The 19790-nt window shown below is 38.2% G+C and overlaps 1 protein-coding gene and 1 long non-coding RNA gene across 7 annotated transcripts in view; one reads left to right on the top strand and one right to left on the bottom strand.

Moving 5' to 3' along the window:
- The window catches only part of LOC109499071, a 28210-nt gene extending 15777 nt beyond the window's left edge, over positions 1-12433 (bottom strand). The window contains exons 1-2 of one of the 2 annotated variants that reach the window (XR_006596952.1): positions 11605-12433; positions 1560-1616 (exon numbers count right to left, since the gene is read on the bottom strand). This is a non-coding gene — a long non-coding RNA (uncharacterized LOC109499071). The remainder of the gene's footprint in view (positions 1-1559; positions 1617-11604) is intronic. The other variant, XR_006596951.1, reaches the window with a different exon arrangement.
- Positions 12434-16443: 4010 nt separating this feature from the next.
- The window catches only part of CCSER1 (coiled-coil serine rich protein 1), a 1296004-nt gene continuing 1292657 nt past the window's right edge, over positions 16444-19790 (top strand). For 4 of the 5 annotated variants that reach the window (XM_011281786.4, XM_045056881.1, XM_019829245.2 and 1 more), the window contains exon 1: positions 16444-16565. The gene's annotated coding sequence lies outside the window, so the exon portion shown is untranslated. Of the gene's footprint in view, positions 16566-16600; positions 16977-19790 lie in introns of those variants that run through there. The other variant, XM_023252933.2, reaches the window with a different exon arrangement.

Here is a 19790-nt window from a genome sequence, read left to right as displayed (position 1 = left end):
GGTGGAACAGCTGCCATTTAAGATAGGGAGCTTTAAGCAAGGTATAGTGATATTTGAAAAAGGAATTATTTTTTCTTCTCCTGGCATCAAATAGAGTCAAAAGCCTTTATCTATGATAAGCAGATTTTTAAATAAAGAGTTATGAAAATGAAGGCATATGTAGGAAGCATTTTCTTTTAGATCCCTTTTCACTGTTTCAAATGGTCTTTTATTTCCCAGTCATTTCTATGATATTTACATTCAGGTAGCTGAATCAGCAAAGGGGTTATTAGAACAGACTAGTAATGGAAATGATTTGCTCAGGGATCCCTGGCAGTAAAAGCTTCAGTATAGTGGTGCAATGCTAAATGATTTGCATGCTGGTGCCGTGAGGATACTACAGCCCTGTGTTCTTTTCCCCACTTCCCGCCTCAGTTCCTGCAGATGGAATTAGGCTCACGGAAACTTACAACTGAGATAGAGAATTATTACTTTTCAAGTAATCTCTTTAAGTTGCATGGAACAATATTTTCTTTATAAATACCCAAGAATAATCCCCTTCTTTCCTATATTATGTAAATTGTGTTGAGTTTTTAATTTTGCTAATGTCAGAGTGCACCTAGGACATTCTGGGATATTGTAAATATCTTGGATTTAAAAAAAAAAGGTTTTTGTTCTAACATCAAGAATAAATATGTCAATTCAATGGAAAGTAGTCAATGATCCAGAAAAGAAAAAAAAAATGGAAGCATAAAATGAATTGAGCATTATTTTTCCTCTAAAGCCCTAGGCTCCAAACACATTGGCCTAGTTTCTGTTCCTCCTACCTAGGAATATAGCAAGCTTGTTTCCACCTTAGGGTCTTTGAGCTGGCTGTAGCCGGCTCCTTTTTGTTATGCAGATCTTAGTTTAAATGTACTTTCAAAGAGAGTCCTCTTCTGACACACCCCAACCAAAGTCAGCCAATTGCACAGGGTATACTTTTGATTTCTTTTCCTTATAGCATTTACCATTTCTTGAAATTATCTTATGTATTTGTTTATCCATTTGTTATCTTTCTGCCTGCCTGCCCAGTAGCATTCTTCTACCTACTCGAAAATAAACTCCAGGAAAGAAAGAACCCCACCTTCCTTGACCACTGTTTTATATCTAGCCTGGTCTTAGAACAGTGATTAAGAAATCTTGAGTGTTTAAAAAATATCTGTTGACCACTTGGAAACGTGTTATTTCTTAGCAGATGTTATGTTTAGAAAATAAAGCTAGCTACGTTCTGGTCGATTCCAAAAAAATATAATTCATGTTTTCAACACTTATTTCTACTACAGAGGGTAATTTGGAATTATTTTACATGTATTTAGTTGCACAATAAGTTGGAAGAATTTACATATTCACTGAGTTAGCAATTTGGCTTTGGTGAAAATTAATAACAATAGATACCATATACTGAATACTTGCATATGTACTGTGCTGAGCATTTCCATTCTCTCTTATTTAATTCCCTTAAACACCCAGGGACAGTAAATATTATTACTACTGTCATTTCATATATGTGGGGATTAAGAACTAGCAAAGTAACTTACCCAAAGTTGCTCGGCTAGTAAAATGTGGAGCAAGGATTGATGTCAGTTCTGTGCAACCTGCAAAGGCAGCGATCTTAATTACAACATTTTATGGCCTCTTATTGGATAAGTTGCTATGTCTAAGCGTTTTTCTTATTTGCACAGTAGAACCATATTTTTTCTTTTTTTATAAGATATACCTTCTATTTAAGCAATAGTCAGCTGCAGCACCTGGGTGTCTCAGTTCGTTAAGCTTCTGACTTGGGCTCAGGTCATGATTTAGCTGTACCTGAGTTTGAGCCCCGTGTCAGGCCTGGAACCTGCTTGGGATTCTGTGACTGTCTCTCTCTCTCTGCTCTTTCTCCCACTCATGCTCTGTCTCTGTCTCAAAAATAAATAAGCATTTAGTAAAAGTCAGCTGCATGCTTTTTCCCTGGTTTTTGTTATTGTTTTATTTTTTGAAGTAGAGATGTAAACTATCTAATCATATTTTTTCTCTTTCAACCAAGGCTAAGGTTGTCTATAAATATAGAAGAATGTGAAGGAAAATAATTCAAATGGTGACCCTACTTCTATGATGGCATTAGCACACTGCCTAACCAGCAAATATTCCCTGAAAACTCTGCCGGATGTATACTACCATTCTATGGGACCTTGTTCTAAGGATTTGGAGGCAGGCTTCCAGATGCTGGAAATAATGTATTCAACTGGTAGCTTAATTCTTGAAAATGGAGTTAGATGCTTAACTCAAGGAGTTACAGTGTAGTCCATCTTGTGGTTGGTTTTATTTAAAAATGTATTCATTTGATTGAGACATTTGAAGGAATAAGATAGTATCCACCATATGAGTAAGACCTCTGTTGAAGGCAGCCATTGTGATTATGGTAAAGAAGAAAAAGAAATAGGAGTGTGAGGGATGGCAACAAGGAGAAGAAAAGAAAGGGGGATAACAAGGAGAAGAAGAAAGACAGGAAACTATTAAAGGCATAGTAAATAAAGGAGAAATATTTTATTTACCTTTAAAAACATTTGCTTTTTTTTTAAAGCAAGGAATCCTTTTCTGTAAAATGTATTATATAGAGTTTTTTTATACAACTATATCTTCTGCAAAAAAATTAAAAATCCTGCAGTTACATTAAGGAAAAAAAAAACTTTAGGTAAGCTCTGTCTCTCAAAAATGTGAGGGTACTAATACTACTCTATGAGTTTTACAGAGTATTGAGCGGAAGAATGTTTAGGAACATAACTTCATGCAGATTGTTGATGCATAACTTGCTATTATCCTGAAAATGTAAAACCACTCTCTTTTTAAATTTATTTTTGTTAATGAACACATATTTAATATGGTAGCACATTCTATATACTTCAGCACTTATGTTGCCCTTAAAAATTTTTTTTCAAGTAGTTAATCAGTGAGGCTCTAGGCATATTTTTTCTAGAACATTGAACATTAACACAACGAATGACAGATGTGCCTTCATTAGAAGAAAAAAACCAAATTGAATGGATAACATAAAAATCACAGTCTCATGCTCTGACTTGGAAAAGCAGGTGAGTCATGTTATTGCAAGTAATACAGTATTAATCTGGACATTATAATTACAAGGAAAACGTGACTTTTTATAGGTAATCTAATCTTACAGCTGTATGATCTGATTGTATCAAGATGTGGTATTTCTAACAGATCTAATTTAATGTATAATCCTTAAAATTTTAGATATGAATCATTTTTAGGCAGATTTTCATTGTTTACAGTTAAAGCTTGTATGTGTTTATAGCTATAAGATATAGACCTTTAGATATTTTATAACTTTACATCTAAATTTCAAAAAGTCCAATTATCTACCTCTCATTAGCTGGATCTTTAGGAAAAGAAATTTCTGAGTGTATACTTGCTCTAAGCAGTTAGTAACACCCTGACCTATATTTTGAGGCTGTCATTTATGCAGGATATGGATAAAAATAGAACTCTCAAAAAATGTATGATATATAAAAATATTGAGTGAAATATGCACATTAGCATAACCATTTGAGTTTGGGAAGAAGACTCTGATTCAATTTAAACTTGTGAATGTTCTTCAGTCTATTTCTTTCTATCTTTTATTTTTTAGTATATCTTCCAGTCTATTTTTAATTGTGTCTCCCCTGAGTAGTAGCCACAGGGTATGCACCAAACGCATAACTTAACAACTGTTCCAACATACAATGATTCCTCAAAACAGTACATTATCTTCTTCATTTAGGCACTTTAGTTGCACAAAGGATTTCAAAATAAAACAATAAAAATAATGTTTTGATGTCAACTAAATAAAAACATTAAATAAATGAGAAGTTGACTAGAAAAATAGGTGATTTTTTCATCTATTGATTCTCAAGATAAAAAGGGAAATTATAGAACTGTAATTTTTCATCTTTATGGTTCTCAGGAATATGTGTCCACTGTATTATTTTTCTTGACAGAGATTCTCAAATATATAGGTGGCATAAATATTTTCTTTATGTCCATGTGAATATGTCCATGTGAATCTTGAAAAACATTTAAGACTTCTGAATTAGCAATCTCATCTTATTTTAAATGAATTTAAAAAGCAAAAAAATAAAAAGTGTAGATTAAAAATAGTTTTGTATATAGAATTATTGAATCATTATATTGAAATTAACATAACACTATGTTAATTATCATCAAATAAAATTAGCTTCATAAATTTAATGTTTAATAATAATACTTCCAAACACAAGATTATTTGAATATGAAAAAATCAACAAATACTTATTAAACTCAAAGAATGGAATAATTATTTTGCTGCCATGTATCTAACATAATTTTTATAGTCAAGCCGAAGGTATATTTTAGAACTCAAGCCATATATAACATCTGATAGGAATCCTTCCCTGACAACCCACCCCTTAAATTTGGGTTATTTATACCTATATTATATAATTTTAAAAGTCCTGTTTTGCATCTGCTAGAGCCATCAACATACAGTTTAGTAAGTATCTGTTTATTTATTCATGTTTCCTTTTAGATTATCAGCTGTCTGGACTATATCTTTTACTTCTCTATCTTCATAGCTTACTTAGCACTCTGCCTAGTATATTGCCAATGTTTAATTAAAGTTTGTGAATATTTATTATTCACCTTTGTATCTAGTTCCTGGCACATAGTAGACACTCAATAAATATTTGTGGACTGGAGGAATAAATGAATGAACGCCATCTGCTTTTAGAATCACTGTGAAGACACATTTCTCAATTAACACATGCCTCATAAATAGTGAAATTAGAAAAAAAACTTCCATAAAAATGTTTAAAGTTTATGCAAAATGGCAAAAATTTGTTTCTGTTTTTCAGAAAAGTCAGTGAAGATAGTGTTGAAACCCTCTTATCCCCTTGCTGCACTTCCTGTATGTGCTTCTGCACTGAATGTATGGTCTTGTGCTTTTATTCACTGATTCATTATTCATTTAACAAAAAATATTGAGGATCAGTATGTGCAAGGCACTCCTGTAGGCACGTGGGTAGGTACAGAAATATCCCTGTTCTCATTATCTTTTATATTTGTGGGGAAAACAGACAATGAATAAGATTAATGTATACCATATATACTGTTTAGATAGAGATAAATGCTAAGGAACAATGAAACAGGCAAGAGGACTCAGAAGTGGATGTGACCATGTGTGTGGTGGTAGAATTACTATTTTAGATGTAACACCCAGAGATGGCTTCACTGAAAGGACATTTGAGCAAAGTCTGAAAGAAAGTAAGAAGGGACTCCTGCAGGTAACCAAGAATTGATTCACAAAGGGAAATGCAACAACAAATAGTGGTGGTATGGGAGGGAAATTATGAAATGCCGGGCTTGTAGACCTTTCTGACAACTTTTACTCTCAATGTGATAAAATGCCATTGCAGAATTTTGAGAACAGTAATATGATCTGATTTAGATTTTACCATAATAACTCTGCATACTGTGCTGACAATATACTGTGAGGGACAAAGGTAAATGTAGAGATGGGTTAGAATGTTATCACAAAGAGCCCGGTGAAAGATGATGGTGGCTTAAAATAAGTCATAGCCGCTGAAGTTTGGAGAAGTGGTTGAATACTTTATATGATGTGAAGATAATGTCAACAGGATTTTCTAACATACTAGAAAAGAAAAAGAGAAACTAAGAATTCCCAAAGGTCTTTAACACAAAAAAACAGAAGAATAGGGTGGACATTGAGACAGGAAAGACCACACACAGAACAGGGGTTGGGAGGAACTCAGAAGGCTTTGAGTATGTTAAGCTTGAGATGTTTCTCTATAGAAGCAGGAACACAGTATGGGCAGGTAGATGTGATTTAGGAGTTCAAGGGTAAAGATAGAAATTTGGGGGGCGCCTGGGTGGCGCAGTCGGTTAAGCGTCCGACTTCAGCCAGGTCACGATCTCGCGGTCCGTGAGTTCGAGCCCCGCGTCGGGCTCTGGGCTGACCACTCAGAGCCTGGAGCCTGTTTCCGATTCTGTGTCTCCCTCTCTCTCTGCCCCTCGCCTGTTCATGCTCTGTCTCTCTCTGTCCCAAAAATAAATAAACGTTGAAAAAAAAAAATTAAAAAAAAAAAAAAGAAATTTGGATGTCATCAGCATTCAGATGGTACCTCAACCCTAAGCCTTAATGAGCTCACCAAAACAGTGCGTATAGATAGAGAACAGGAGTTTTAAGTCTTGAGTCTTGGAACACTCTAGATATAGAGGTCATGGAGGTCAGTTGGATCCAGCAAAGGAGACTGAGAATATATAGGGAGAGAGTTTGGAATGAAAACAGGGGACTGTGGTGTCCCAGAAGCCAAATGGAGGAAATGTCTAAAATTATGGTAATTTACGATTTAGCCATTTTTGACTCTTTTCTTTCCTCACCATCCACATCTAATCTTCAGTATTCTTTTGGTTCTTTCCACAAAATGTATCCTGTAAGTACGTGTTTCATCAGAGAAGCAGAAGTAATACGAGTCATATGGACTAAGTCATATGGATTATAGGGATTAGATCTTATTCAATTATGTGAGCTGAGAAGTCTATGGAAGCCCATTGCCACTGAATTTATTGGTGGGTTTAAAGTCACTGAGATCAACAGAACTGGCAGTTAGGAAGAAAAGCTGTGTGGATGGTGGGGTCAGCTGGGACAAACTGGAATCATAAGGATAAATTGGACTTCCAGAAGATAAGATAATCTCTACCTACATTTGTCTCCCGCCACCCCCAACCTCAACATTACATGTGATATGCACATGGTGATATGCAGAAGGACTCTTCACAATGGAGCTTCCTATACCCTTGGACATGTACACTCTGAGAGGTTAAAAGAGGAGTCCTAGCAGGAGCTGAGAAAGCTGCAGGTATAGCTGCTGCCCTAAACCAAAGAGGTAAGCTAGCAGATGAATAACAAGGAGTGTGTGCTGAAACTGCATCCGGTTCCCTTTACTAAACTTCAGCACGCATAAAGTTGCTTCTTCCACCCAGATCTCATGAAGACTTTTTCTGGCAACTCCAATGCAGGAAAGGGAATTCTGGGAAACACGGTTTCAGTTTAGCTAGATCAACACAGTACAAAGTCACTACAATCCAGAATCTACTAAAATAAAAATGAAGACTGAGAGTTAACTTTTGGAATCATTTGTTACTGTCCATAAATTGTTGTAATTAATACTGTCCATAAATTGCTATAATTAATGTAATTAATGTATTAATGGATTATTTCCTTGAAGACCTTTTGTATTGTACTTTATAGTATATTCTAATCATTTGTTTCCATGACTGTCTCTATGGTGAGAATTTTTCCCCCCATTTTGGTTGCCAATATTTGTCTTGTTTAACAATTTCAACACAAATTTGTTGAATGATTAAGATCCCTTCAAATTTTACTTTTTGTATAATTTTAAGCAAAGATGTGTTACAGATCTTTGCTAATAAGAACACAAGATTGGTGAGAAATTAACACAGTTAATATAGATCTTGAAATAATCCTTATCTATCATGCTAGTGAATATATTCTTCCAGTATGCCTAGTCTGACTCTTAGTCTGTCACTTTTATTTAGTTTTCTAGGAAAAAAGTAATAAATATATAACTGTGTTTAACTTTTGCTATTTATGTTGCATGACTACATGAATGATTATGCTTAATGTATCTAGTAAGTCTCTCCACCAGGACTACTTGTAGAGTTATTTCATGATGAATTTTCTTGTTTTCCTCACCTCTTTTATCATTACAGGTTTTTATTCAGTATTTACTTCTTATGATTCAGCCTTATACCAGAGTCATCCAATACACCAACATCTCATGCTATTTTTCAGATATGTGGCATTCTATTGGCTGGAACTTTCACTCATAGACGTGACCACAGTATACGAAGGAGAAGAAAACTAATTGATAGCTGTTTATTAATCAGCCAAAATGTAAACACAGTAATACAAATCTCACTTCCAGCCTCTTGGAGACAGTTGAGTTTATTCTGAGGTTTTACATATCTTCCTAAGTCTTAACCTGTGCCGAGGTCTGAATGTTTATGCCCCCCACCCCCATTTATACACTGAAATGCTGAAGTCCAATGTGATGGTGTTAGAAGGTGGGGCTTTTGGGAGGTGCTTAGGTCATGAGGGCCCACCCTTATGGATGGGATTATGGTTCTTATAAAAAGAGACTCCACAGAGATCCTTTGTCTCTTCTACCATGTAAAGACACAGTGAGATGGCACTGGCCATGAACCAGGAATAGGTCTCTCATCAGAACACAACTGTGCTGGGACCCTGACCTCAGACTTCCCAGCCTCCAAAGGTATGAGAAATAAATTTGTCTTTTATAAACCGTCTGCTAATGGTATTTTGTCCTGGAAGCCTCAATGGACTCAGACAACCTGCTCTGCTCTTGCATCAGAGTTTACCACACTGCTTCCTATGACTGAATATTATGTGTCTAGTTGCTCCAATGATTCTGCAACCATCACTTTTCCAGTCAGTTTAGAAGAAAGATAACTTACAAAATATGTTCAAAGACAAAAGACTTCTAATCGTTTGGAGGGAAACAAAGGCTTTTAAAGGAATAATGAACAAGAAGCCTTCTCTAGTACATACAATTTTCAAGAAATGATAAAAAGAGTAAATCTTAAGTCTCACACACACACCACCTTGTCTCACCTGAGCAAACATTATTTTGCTTCAACTGGTCACTAGGGATCTAATGAGGAGTAAATCAATCAGGAGCCCACCATTGGCTTATAGTCTAGTGGGAGAGATTTCTCTGGTTGGGGGAAAAAGACAAAGTTAAAGATTTGAAGCCTGAGAAAGATTCAAAGCTGCTGTTGCTGGCTTGTAGAAGGAAGCAGCCATATGTCAATGAAACAGAGACCTTTGTACTACAACTTCAAGAACTGAATTTTGTCAACAACCAGAAAGAGCTTGGAGGCTGATTTGTACCCAGAGCCCTGTCTAACACCTTGATTTCAGGCTTGTGATACTGAGCAGAGAACTAACCACATTTTGCAAGAATTCTGACTCATAGAACTGTGATCTAATAAATCGAATTTTATTTTAGGCTACTATGTTTGTGGTAAATTTGTTATGCAGCAGTAAAAAATGACTATAGCTTGTTTTTACTCCAAATGGCTGGCTGGAGTGGTTAGCTTTGAAGCTAGAGGGTCTACTTCCAAGATGGCTCACTTACCTGGCTCACAAATTGGTACTGGGTGCATGTGGAGTTTGTCAGATGGTACTGAGGGATGAAGGCATCAGTTCTTTTGCATAGGTCTATAGGTCCCTTACATGATCTCCATAACAAGTGATTATGATCCAAGAGCAATTGTTCCAAAAGAACAGGGAGAAGGTGAATGGAAATTTTTGAATTAACCTAGGAAATTACATAACATTGTTTTCATAATATTCTATTGGTGGAGGCAGTCCAAATGTTCTTCTCAGTTTCAGCAGAAGGGACATAATCATTACTTACTACTCAGTCAGAATGATTTCAGCATCTCCTTGTAAGAGGTACATATGGGATAGGATATTTTGTGGCAGTCATATTTGAAACCTACAATTACATGGTGATTTAATAATTCACTATCCTAGTACCTATCTCATTGGTTAAAATGTTGACATTTGGAGAAAAAGTTGGAAGTGAAGACATTGCAAATAAAGCATTGTTACACCCCAGTAGTTGGTTTATGATGTAAAAAATGGGTTTGGATATATAACATACATGCACGTAATAAATCTCATAAGGACAAAGGTCAAGAATACTTGCTATCTTAAAAAAAAAAAGTTTTTTATTTATTTTGAGAGTAGGGGAGGGGGTTGTGGGCATGAGCAGAGGAGGGGCAGAGAAAGAGGGGAGAGAGAGAATCCCAAGCAGTCTCTTGGCTGTCAGTCCAGAGCCAAACACCTAGGGCTTGAACTCACCAACCATGAGATCATGACCTAAGCCAAATCCATAGTCAGGAGCTTAATCGACGGAGCCACCCATACATCCTAGAATACTTGCTATCTTTAACATTAACTTAAATTTCTAGAAAACCTCCAAGATGTTGAAGATGGGGAGTTAACATAAAAATTAAGATCTATTTGAATGTTAATGGGTTATTTTAACTTCAGTTAATATGCTTTTAACTTGAGTTACGTCACTACTGATTTCTTAAACACTTATTCAATATTTAGCAATTGATACAGAGCATTAACAATAGTTACACTCCAAACATTGTATATTTTGATTTGTATGGTATGTAAAGGCTAAGAAATCAGAGAAACTGCTATTCACCCAGATATAAAATGTAGGCAACTATTCCATTACAGAGTTTACTATCTAATTTAGGTTTATTTTTTCCAGAAAATGAATAAAATTCAAGATTGTTCTTATTTACATAATATGATAGTAAGTAAATATTATAAAGCAATAAAATTAGTCCTCAGCAGATCTAGACTGAATAAAAACATACAAATTATTTCTCTTCATCTTCTACATTTGGATGATTAAAAGTAATTGAATCTCATTACTGAGTGAACCAGACATAAAGGAAAAACACTTTAATTCATGATAGCATGTGCATTCATTACTGAAGTAAAAAATTTGGTCAAACAATGTATAGACTTGGCAAAATAAAAATGATTTTCATTTTGCATAATTTCATATGTCTAGAATTTCACAATATAAGAGAAGCTTTATACAAATCACAAAAACTAGGAAATGCATTTTTCACATTTTAATTACAATTCACATGTCTGTATCTCCTGCTGTGATGTTTTGTTAAAAAGAGTACTCATTTGTGAAACTGCCAGTATAGAAACTGACAGATGGTAAGACCAGTTTCCAACCTGCTTAAGTACTGGTTTAATATGGTTTAGATTATTTTATTTGCATTGTCTGTTTTTACTATATACCTAAGTAGTACAAAAGTACTATGACAGCTTTGTTACAGTTCTTCTATTATAATTAAATCTAGTTATATTATTTATATATAAGCTTATTGTTATAATTTCAGATTTTATCAATACACTATTTTTAGAGATGATTTAATTGATTATTTTTCTTTAAAAAAGTGTCAGTTCTATTTATTCTTAATGAAATTCCTACAAACACATAGATGCCTGGGGACAATCATAATAGAACAACTCAAAAATTCAGAAAAAAAGTCACTTTGATAGATGTAACCCATAGACATCAACAAATGAACTAATTAATTAAATACTTTTTAATATTTCTATCTGAAAAAAAAGTATTTAAACATGAAAATTACCTCATGTGAAGGTGAGAAATCCTAAAGTTATACTCCAAAAGACCTCATTAATCACATTTGGATATATAAACAAAAAGAAGAAAATTATATATGAAAGGAAAAGTTTCTACTGGTGAATTAGCTTATAAAAATTCCCTTGTTTTATGTTAACATTATTTTTAATACAGTTCACTTCTTTTAAAAAATAGAGGAATGAATTCAGAGAACATTAATATTAATGTCATTTCTTGCCTCCTGCTATAGCTTCAGCTTCAACTTTTCTTAGCTTTCTAAAGTGGATAATCTCTCCTGGAAATTCAGGATTACCTCAGTTACTGGGTAAGTGGTGCCTCTCCACACACACCTTCTGCTTACCATTCTTACCATTAAAATGGGCTCAGAATTGGTTCACTTTGTAAACCTGGGACTTGGTAGCCCAGTGACAAGGACAGTGGCATACAAGCACCTTAATAGTCTTGCTATCACATTTGCGCATGGGATGGAACCTTGGTGTCTGTGTAGTTCCCAGATCAAAGACAGCTCATGCAGAGTATTATGACCTAGTCATCTGGACTTAGATTCTGCCAAGGATTCCTCTCTGAAATCCTGATCAGTTGACCTAGCTGGCCTTTTAGTTTCATTCACAGAGTAAGAACATGAACAGACCCTGCTTTTCTGCAGGATTTCTGCTGTGAAAAGACATTTACTAGTCCCCATTACCAGTGTTCTGAAAGATAATTCTATCTAAATTCTTGTGTACTGTGCTCTGTCTACCTGGAGGTTGCCCCAATTAATACCATATTAAAATGGAGTTTTTCCTGTGCCCTCTGGACCCTGAACTACAGTTTGGTCAATTCTCCTGTCTTCTATCTTGTACTTTTTCATCAGTCCTTGATCTTGAAGTATGTGCAAGTTTTAGCCTTGATCTCCATTAAGGCTCCTTGCTCTAAGGTACTTATAATACCACATTCATGTTATAACAGTTATCACAAAAGGATAATTTACCAGGCTGCCTGATTTGGGCTCAGGTCATGATCTGACACTTTGTGAGATCCAGCTGGCAAGAAGCTTGCTTGGGCCTGTTTGGGATTCTCTCTTTCTTTCTCTCCTGCCTTTGCTCCACTGTGAGACCACGTTCTCTCTCTCAAAAATAAGTAAACATTTAAAAAAAGTATAATTTAAGAATTTTTTTTTAATGTTTATTTTTGAGAGAGAGAGTGTGAGCAGGGGAGGCACAGAGAGAGGGTAACAGAGGACCCAAAGCAGGCGCTGTGCTGACAGTATTAAGCCAGATGTGGGGCTCTAACTCAGGAACTCATGGAGCTGTGAAATCATGACCTGAGCCAAAGTCAGATGCTCAACCTACTGAGCCACCCAAGTGCCCCAGAAATTCAGAATGTTAATAACAAATTTACAATTATTTTTTCATTTATTTTATACTATTGTTATACTATTGATTTTATACTATTAGGCTAAAGCAAAGAGAAGTGGCCTTCATCTAGCTTTCTTCATAAAGACTGGATAATGATGACAGGGTACGAAGTAAATCAAAGGACGATAAATAGCTAGGATAAAAAAAAGAAATGCAAGTTTTAAATTTATTTTCTGATACTTCATCTATATTGTTTGAAAATATTTTGAAGTGAATCCACTTTCTAAAACATACAGTTCATTATAGTAACTGCATTGTAAAGAAAAATGATCTCTTTACCTTCCCTAGGCACTAATTTTACTTTTTAGGTACCACTGCTGAAGAGTTCCTAATTTGGCTCATCACTTCATTCAGTGGGAATTCAGTGCACATAAGGGGCACATATGTAATTGGCAACCTAATTTTTCTGCTTTCATCAAATGGTGCAATGCCAAATCTTCATTGAACTTGCCAGTTAAATGCACTTGGGAACCAAACAGCAGCAAGCATAAGAGATGAAAATGAACAAATTGGAAAGAATCATTAACTTTCTGTGTTTTCCTATCACAACAAAAATTGTATCATTGAGAGTGGGAAATTCTACTTGAAACATTAAATAATCTTAAAAGAGAATAATTCATTGACTTAACTTCTGAAATGTTCATTAGAATTTATAAATGCAGTTTCTAGTACAGATTTTTTTCAATCAAAATACAAAATAGTTAAAATGAATCAAAGTTTTAGAAGTGTTTTAGGTTATACATTTTGTCTTTCTGGTATAGTGTATATGAATGTTAGACCTTACGTTGGAAGCAAAATTGTTAGAAAATTAAGCGAGAAATGTTGGCTTATTTAATACCTTAATGAATAAAAGCAATTGACAGATTGTCATGGTTCTCACTAATTACGAATGCAATTGAGAGTGTGAAAATTACAATCAGTTGTGATTACCAAAAAATGCCCTTGAAATATCGGGTCTAATGTATAATTTTGAAGTATGCAATATAGAGTCATTATTAAATTATCATTTTTGATGACAATTAAATGGAGAACTGGGACCAAAAAAACAAAAAAACTTCCTGAATATGATTAAATATTATTCTTAGGGATAGAGGGTTTTTTTTTTGTTTGTTTTTTTTTTTTTGTCTATTTGCAGCTTGTAAAAAGAAACACATCTTTACTGGCTAACTGTAAATGTTCAGACCAGGAATATGTCTTCTGCAGAATTTTCTTTTGCAGTGATAGCAGGATTCCTTTCATAAGGACTTTGGAGAAAAGTTTCCTAACATTTTTCATTCATGAGTCCAAGTATTTAAGACTTTGAAAATCCTTGTTTAACTCTAAAAAATAAATTTTGTAATCCCTTCTTGCACTGGAAAAAGTAGGAGGGAGGTAGAAGGAAAATGTCACAGGGTTTAGATCAGCTTATTTCGTAATTATCAAAAGCTAAGAAACTATTAAGTCTTCCAACTAAACCAGGTGTTCTGAATAGGAGGTGGAATGGACAGTAGAGTAGGGACAACTTAGGTTGAGCTCCAGCTGTATCAATTAACCTGTATGTTACCTAATGTTAACTACCTACCCTCCCCAAACCTGACTTTCCTGGTCTGTAAGACTAAGGAAATTATAATTTCACGGGGCACACACACATTAAATCTCAACATCCTTTGTTAGTACATCCATTTTCCAGGTTTAATCAAAGGAGCTAAAATGTCCTGTATTTATATGTTATTGATGTATTTATCCACTGGTCCCAACCTTGCTTGATCATACGCTTAAGCCACTTTTAATGGACTTTATCAGGCTCTAAACTCTTTATATGAGACAGGGAAAAACTTTAGGGAGGGAAAATCAGAGTGAAGAAGGTAAAATGGAGAATAAAGGGGCACCTGAGTGGCTCAGTCGGTTAAACGTCTGACTTGAGCTCAGGTCATGATATCATGGCTCTTGTGTTTGAGCCCCGTGTGGGGCTCTGTGCTGACAGCTCAGAGCCTGGAGTCTGCTTCAGATTCTCTCCCTCTCTCTCTGCCCCTCCCCTCACTCTCTTAAAGATAAATAAACATTAACAAAAATTAAAAAAATAATACAATGGAAAATATATAATGGACAAGCATTTGATAAAAACTTGAGGACATAGCAATGGCCATGAGCTACTGATAGAGACTGAGTTGTCAACCTTTCCACCACCCTCTAGCCCCCTATCTTTTGTCACATTTATGAGAAAAAGGATTTTCCATAGCTGTCACTCCAAATCAGAGCTGTATCCATGCCAAAATACACATTATACTCATTCAAAAAGCACACCTTGCTTTCATAACCCAATATATTCATATTTCAGCAGATTGTGGCCAGTTAGATTATTTAGATTACTAGAAGCTCTTTCTCAATACAGTACTGCGTGAGATCACAAAGTGTTCAGCAGTCCAGTTAGGGAGGTAATGTCAGGTGTACAAACTTAACACTGGAGATGTACCATCTGTCTACATGCCAACAGAATGGGTTAAAAAATGTTTCCTACACACACACATGCACACACAGTTAAATACACTTCATCTGCTGTATTGTCTGCCAGACATAAATATATAGGAGTGGAGATAAAGAGGGGCATGGATGGGAAAGAGTTCAGGACCCAGTGCAAACCCAAAAGGAAATGATGCAATACAATGGGAGAAAGAATCTGGAGAAATAAATCAGGTAAGCAATAGCACCATGCATCTGAAGTCTTCCCCATCTATAAACCGGAAAATTTTCTCTAGGGGCCATCAGTCAAATGATATCAAAATGGTAGCTGGTTCTGTTTGTAATTCCCGTGTGTCCATGACCTTAGGTGTAGGAACACAAGTACCACTCCAGGTCACAGTCCCAATGCTTTCATTATCCTACAGAAGAACTGAGTACTGTCAATAATGGTTCCTGGGAAGTGTGACTTGCTTAGAGGAAAGGAGTCAGGTTTCTTTCCTTGATGCCAAGGAGTGAAGAGACGCGTCAGGATGTGAATAGGTTACCAGAGAAGGAAAAGGGGAGAAAGAACCTTATAATTTCCTCCCTGAGAGGTGGAAGAGAAAGAAGGTAACTGGTGGTTTGGAGAGAGAAAAGATACAGTGCATTTTCAGCATCCCCGAGGTCCCTTCGCACTGCCTCAGACTCCCCCTTCTCCTGATTTAAACTGCCAAAAGCACTTGGACTCACGCACAAGGATGGGCTAAGGGGAAAGCCAAGCCAGCGCGGTCGGAAAAGGCTTCCCTTAAAATGAAAACTCAGCAACGGGCCAGCCTTGGGTGTGCGCGCGTTAATGTATGAGTATGCGTGCGTGGTAACCAGCAGACGCAGTTGGCTGGGCGCCGCCCTCAAAGCCCCCTCCCCGCTCAGCGTTCCCCCCGCCCCGCCAATCCCTCCCTATAAAGGCCGCGCTCGCCGCCGCCCTCCTCGCAGTCGGGGAGCGCGGCCTGCCGTGGAGGTGGCCCCGGCGCTCCCCACACAGTCACACTCCGCGCACTCACACACTTGGAAGCGCCTCCCCACGTCCCTCCCCTGCCCTCCTCTGGCTCTGCTCTTCTCTCTCTCACCGCAAATAGTCGCCGACCGACTGCCAATCCGTCTCTCTCTCTCTCTCCCTCTCTCTCTCGCTCTCTCAACAACATGACTGACTGGGAAGCGGTGGCTCAGGCAGAGCAGCTCTGCTGGCGCAGGCAGGAGAAGGAGGATTATTAAAAAAACACAGCTCGACTCTGCAACTGGAGTGGAGAGAAGGAGCCCAACAGCCGAGAGGGGAGGGAGGGCAGAGGAGGGGGACCAGGAAAGACACCCCCGTGCCCCGAAGACACACATTCCTGAGTGCCCAGGAGGAGCCTTAACAAGCGGCGCGGAGCCCTTCAAGGTAGTAACGCCCTCGGTGCCCCCGCGCCCGGAGGGTCGCGTGTTGCGTCGCTGCTGCGCTGGGGCCAGCCCCCGGCGGACGCGGGGTGACTGCCGGGCAGGTGACCGCGCCGTGCCCGGGGCCGCCCTGGAGCAGCCCCCGCCCAGGCCCGGGGCGCCGGCGGCGGGCCCGGCGTGCGCGGCGCGGAGACCTGGCCTTGCAGGCAGGGTGGGCGGGGGGCGGACGGGCTAGCTCGCTGGCGGCCCGCGACTCCTCGCGCGCTGCGTGGCCTTTTCCTCCGCGCTCCTGAGCGTTCTGCTCCGGGTGGCGGCGGCCGCCGCTCCGGGGCGATGCAGAGCGCGGCCGGCCGAAGAAGCAAGAGTTGGCGCAGGTTCCGGGCCGCTCCCCTCCCTCGCCGCTCGCGTCCCGCAGGTAGGGGCGGTCGGCCAGCGCTGGCTCCCCGGGCTGCGGGCGCCGGGGCGGGGGCGGCGCCGTAGAGGGGGAGGGGGGCGGGCGGGGAGCCCGGGGGCTCCCGGCGGAGCCGCAGTGCCCGAGCCGGGACCGCCTCTCGCCTCTGCCTGCGTGTCCTCAGGCGCCGGCTTCCTGGCTTGGAGGCGAGACCTTCCCCAGCGGAGGCAGGAACGGCAGCGACTTAGTGTGAACAAATCGCTTTGTGGTGGCGCGTCAAGGGCTGCGGGGAGGGGTGTGTGTATGTGTGTATGTGTGTGTGTGTGTGTGTGCGTGCGTGTGCGCGCGCGCGCCCATTCGTGTGTGTTCGCGCTCCTGACTAATCAATGCTTTGGCTCACCTGAAAAGATAATCAGCCTTCAGGTGAAACCCTTGGGCCCCCTCAGCTTTTGGCTTGTGTCCCAGGGATTCGTACAGGCGGTGCCATCAAGGGGTAGGGTTGCGCGATAGGGTGACGGAGGGATTTGTGAATGGTGCTTCTCTGCGCGTGGAGGCTGAGCTTGCTGATGTAAAGGAGGAGGTATCCAGAGTGAGAAGAAAGGCTATTTATGGCAAAGAGTTGTGAAATTTCTCGGGGTTTCCTTTAGTGTATCCTGAGCCTCTTTCTCCCTACCCCCTTCTCTCTCCTCTTCCTCCCTCTGTCGTTTCTTCCATTTGTCCTCTTCTTTCTTAGAATTAGAAGCAGTTCTGCTTTTTTTCCCACTCTCGTGGGACTTGGAATATGAAGTGAAGTCAGAAATCACTTGTTTTTTTACAGGTAGAAAAAAAAATGTTTCTTAGAAGTCCGATCTCTGGGCCTTTAATGTTCTTACGTACTTGTTCTCCACTTGTCTTATCTCTTAAGGCCATCACTAGGACCCACAAGACACAAAGTACCTACTTGGTTTCAACAGCTTTCATTTTTCGTATCTTTACAGTTGAATGCCTTCCCACTGAAATGTAACACATTTTCTCCATGTCTACCCTTAAGAAAGGCTATTCAAAATAATGCTCACACATTTTACTGTAAAGCTGGTTTTATTAAAAGCCTTGGAAAGGAAAGAGAAGCAGACACCTAGGTGAGTTTATATCGATCACTACTGATTAAGGACTACCTATTTAGAAAATACCTAAAATATTATGAATCTAGACGGCAACACAATTTGTTTCGGTTTCTTTTTCTATTTGCTTTATAATCAGTAGAGATTCCAAAGACGTAACTTGAAGCTTAGAGAGGACTTGGAACAGTATCTACCAATAATGCTTTAGCAAATTTATGTTTGTTTTTAGAAGTAGGAACCTGTGCTTTCATTGAACCTAAGACTGGGTCGTGACAGAGAGTAGGACAGTAGGGTATCTTTACCATTTTAAATTGCGATGTTTCTAAGTGCCTGCCAAGCCCGGTGTTTTTAAAACATTGAAATTCCAACCACTCCTTCATTAATTTCACAGAGAAGAAAGAGTAGTTAAGTGGTCAACCTATTGTCAGAGTGATTTGTCTTCATTTGATATTAATTAAGGAGCTTCTTATTTTGATGGAAACATGCCAACTGTTGTTGGTTGTTGTCGTTGCTAAGTGTGAAAGTAGCTTTCCTTAACAGTCCTGTTCATTTTGAAAACAAAGCAGAGTTAAGGATTTGTTATTTTAATTTAGTTAGATTCCTGTTGGTTTAAAATACATTTTTGCAGTGCCTCGCTGGCTCAGTGCCAGTCCATAGAGCATGTGACTTTTGATCTGGGCGGGGGATCTCTACCTCATGTTGGGTATAGAGATTACTTCAAAAATAAATATACTTTCAACATTGGAATCTGTGCAGTTTTATATTTGACATTAGAACTTAGACTGAGTGCCCTATTCTGAGGTTTGCTACCTTAACTTTCCTGAATCACTGGAATGTAGAAATGATGGGGAATTTTAAAATGTACTTGATGAATTATATTACTACAATCATTAAAAAGTTATGAATATTTTGTTCTTTGATGCTGTCAGAGAATCAGCAACTGTTTATTAGTTTAATGATGTATTATTTATACTATAGAATATTAATTTACATCAAATTCATCAACATAGTACACATAATAATTGACTTGGCTTGTGCAAGGTACTATCTAGGCATTGTGGAGGAACATCAGACTTCCTCCCTGCCCTTCAGGAGCTTACTCTCCAGTTGGGATGAATCTGATGCACGTGTTTGAACAAACAATCCATGACAGTGAGAAATTGCATGTCTAACAAGGACTGCAGGAAATCAGAGCATGACGATAACATTTCATACTGGTTTTTTTCTGAAGGGCTTCAGGGGTAGGTAAGATTTGCTTGGTCTTGGTCTTAAAGGATAAATCGGATTCATGGCTTGTCGATAAAACCGTAAGGTGTAAAATGGAAGTCTCCTAGAATTTTAGAAAACAATTCAAGACATAAGGGGAAATAAGTTTGTTTTGAAATCAATTTATATATTGCAAAGTGGTTGGATTTAGTTGTGTGAAGGGCAGGGTGAATTGGTTTTTGATGTACAACATTCTATACACTCTATTCTTGAAATCAATTGAATTTCTGTACCTAAGAGGACAGCTTTTTGATTTTTTTTTATTGCCTTTTAATGAACAAAATGCTCAGCATATACTTGTAGAGAATATTTACCGTAAATATTTAAAAATACCACATCACATGAAAGTGTTGAACTTGGTATTAGTAACAAGATATCAGGTATAACCTCTTTATAGTGAGGGGTTTGAGGTACATCCTTAACCAACTCTCCTTAGATTTGTAGTAAAGAAAAAAAAAAGAATGAGATACGT

Source organism: Felis catus, chromosome B1, assembly GCF_018350175.1.
Source record: "Felis catus isolate Fca126 chromosome B1, F.catus_Fca126_mat1.0, whole genome shotgun sequence".
NCBI classification, from domain to species: domain Eukaryota; kingdom Metazoa; phylum Chordata; class Mammalia; order Carnivora; family Felidae; genus Felis; species Felis catus.
Note: the sequence above shows the minus strand (reverse complement) of the source record. Positions and strands in the feature narration are given on the sequence as shown.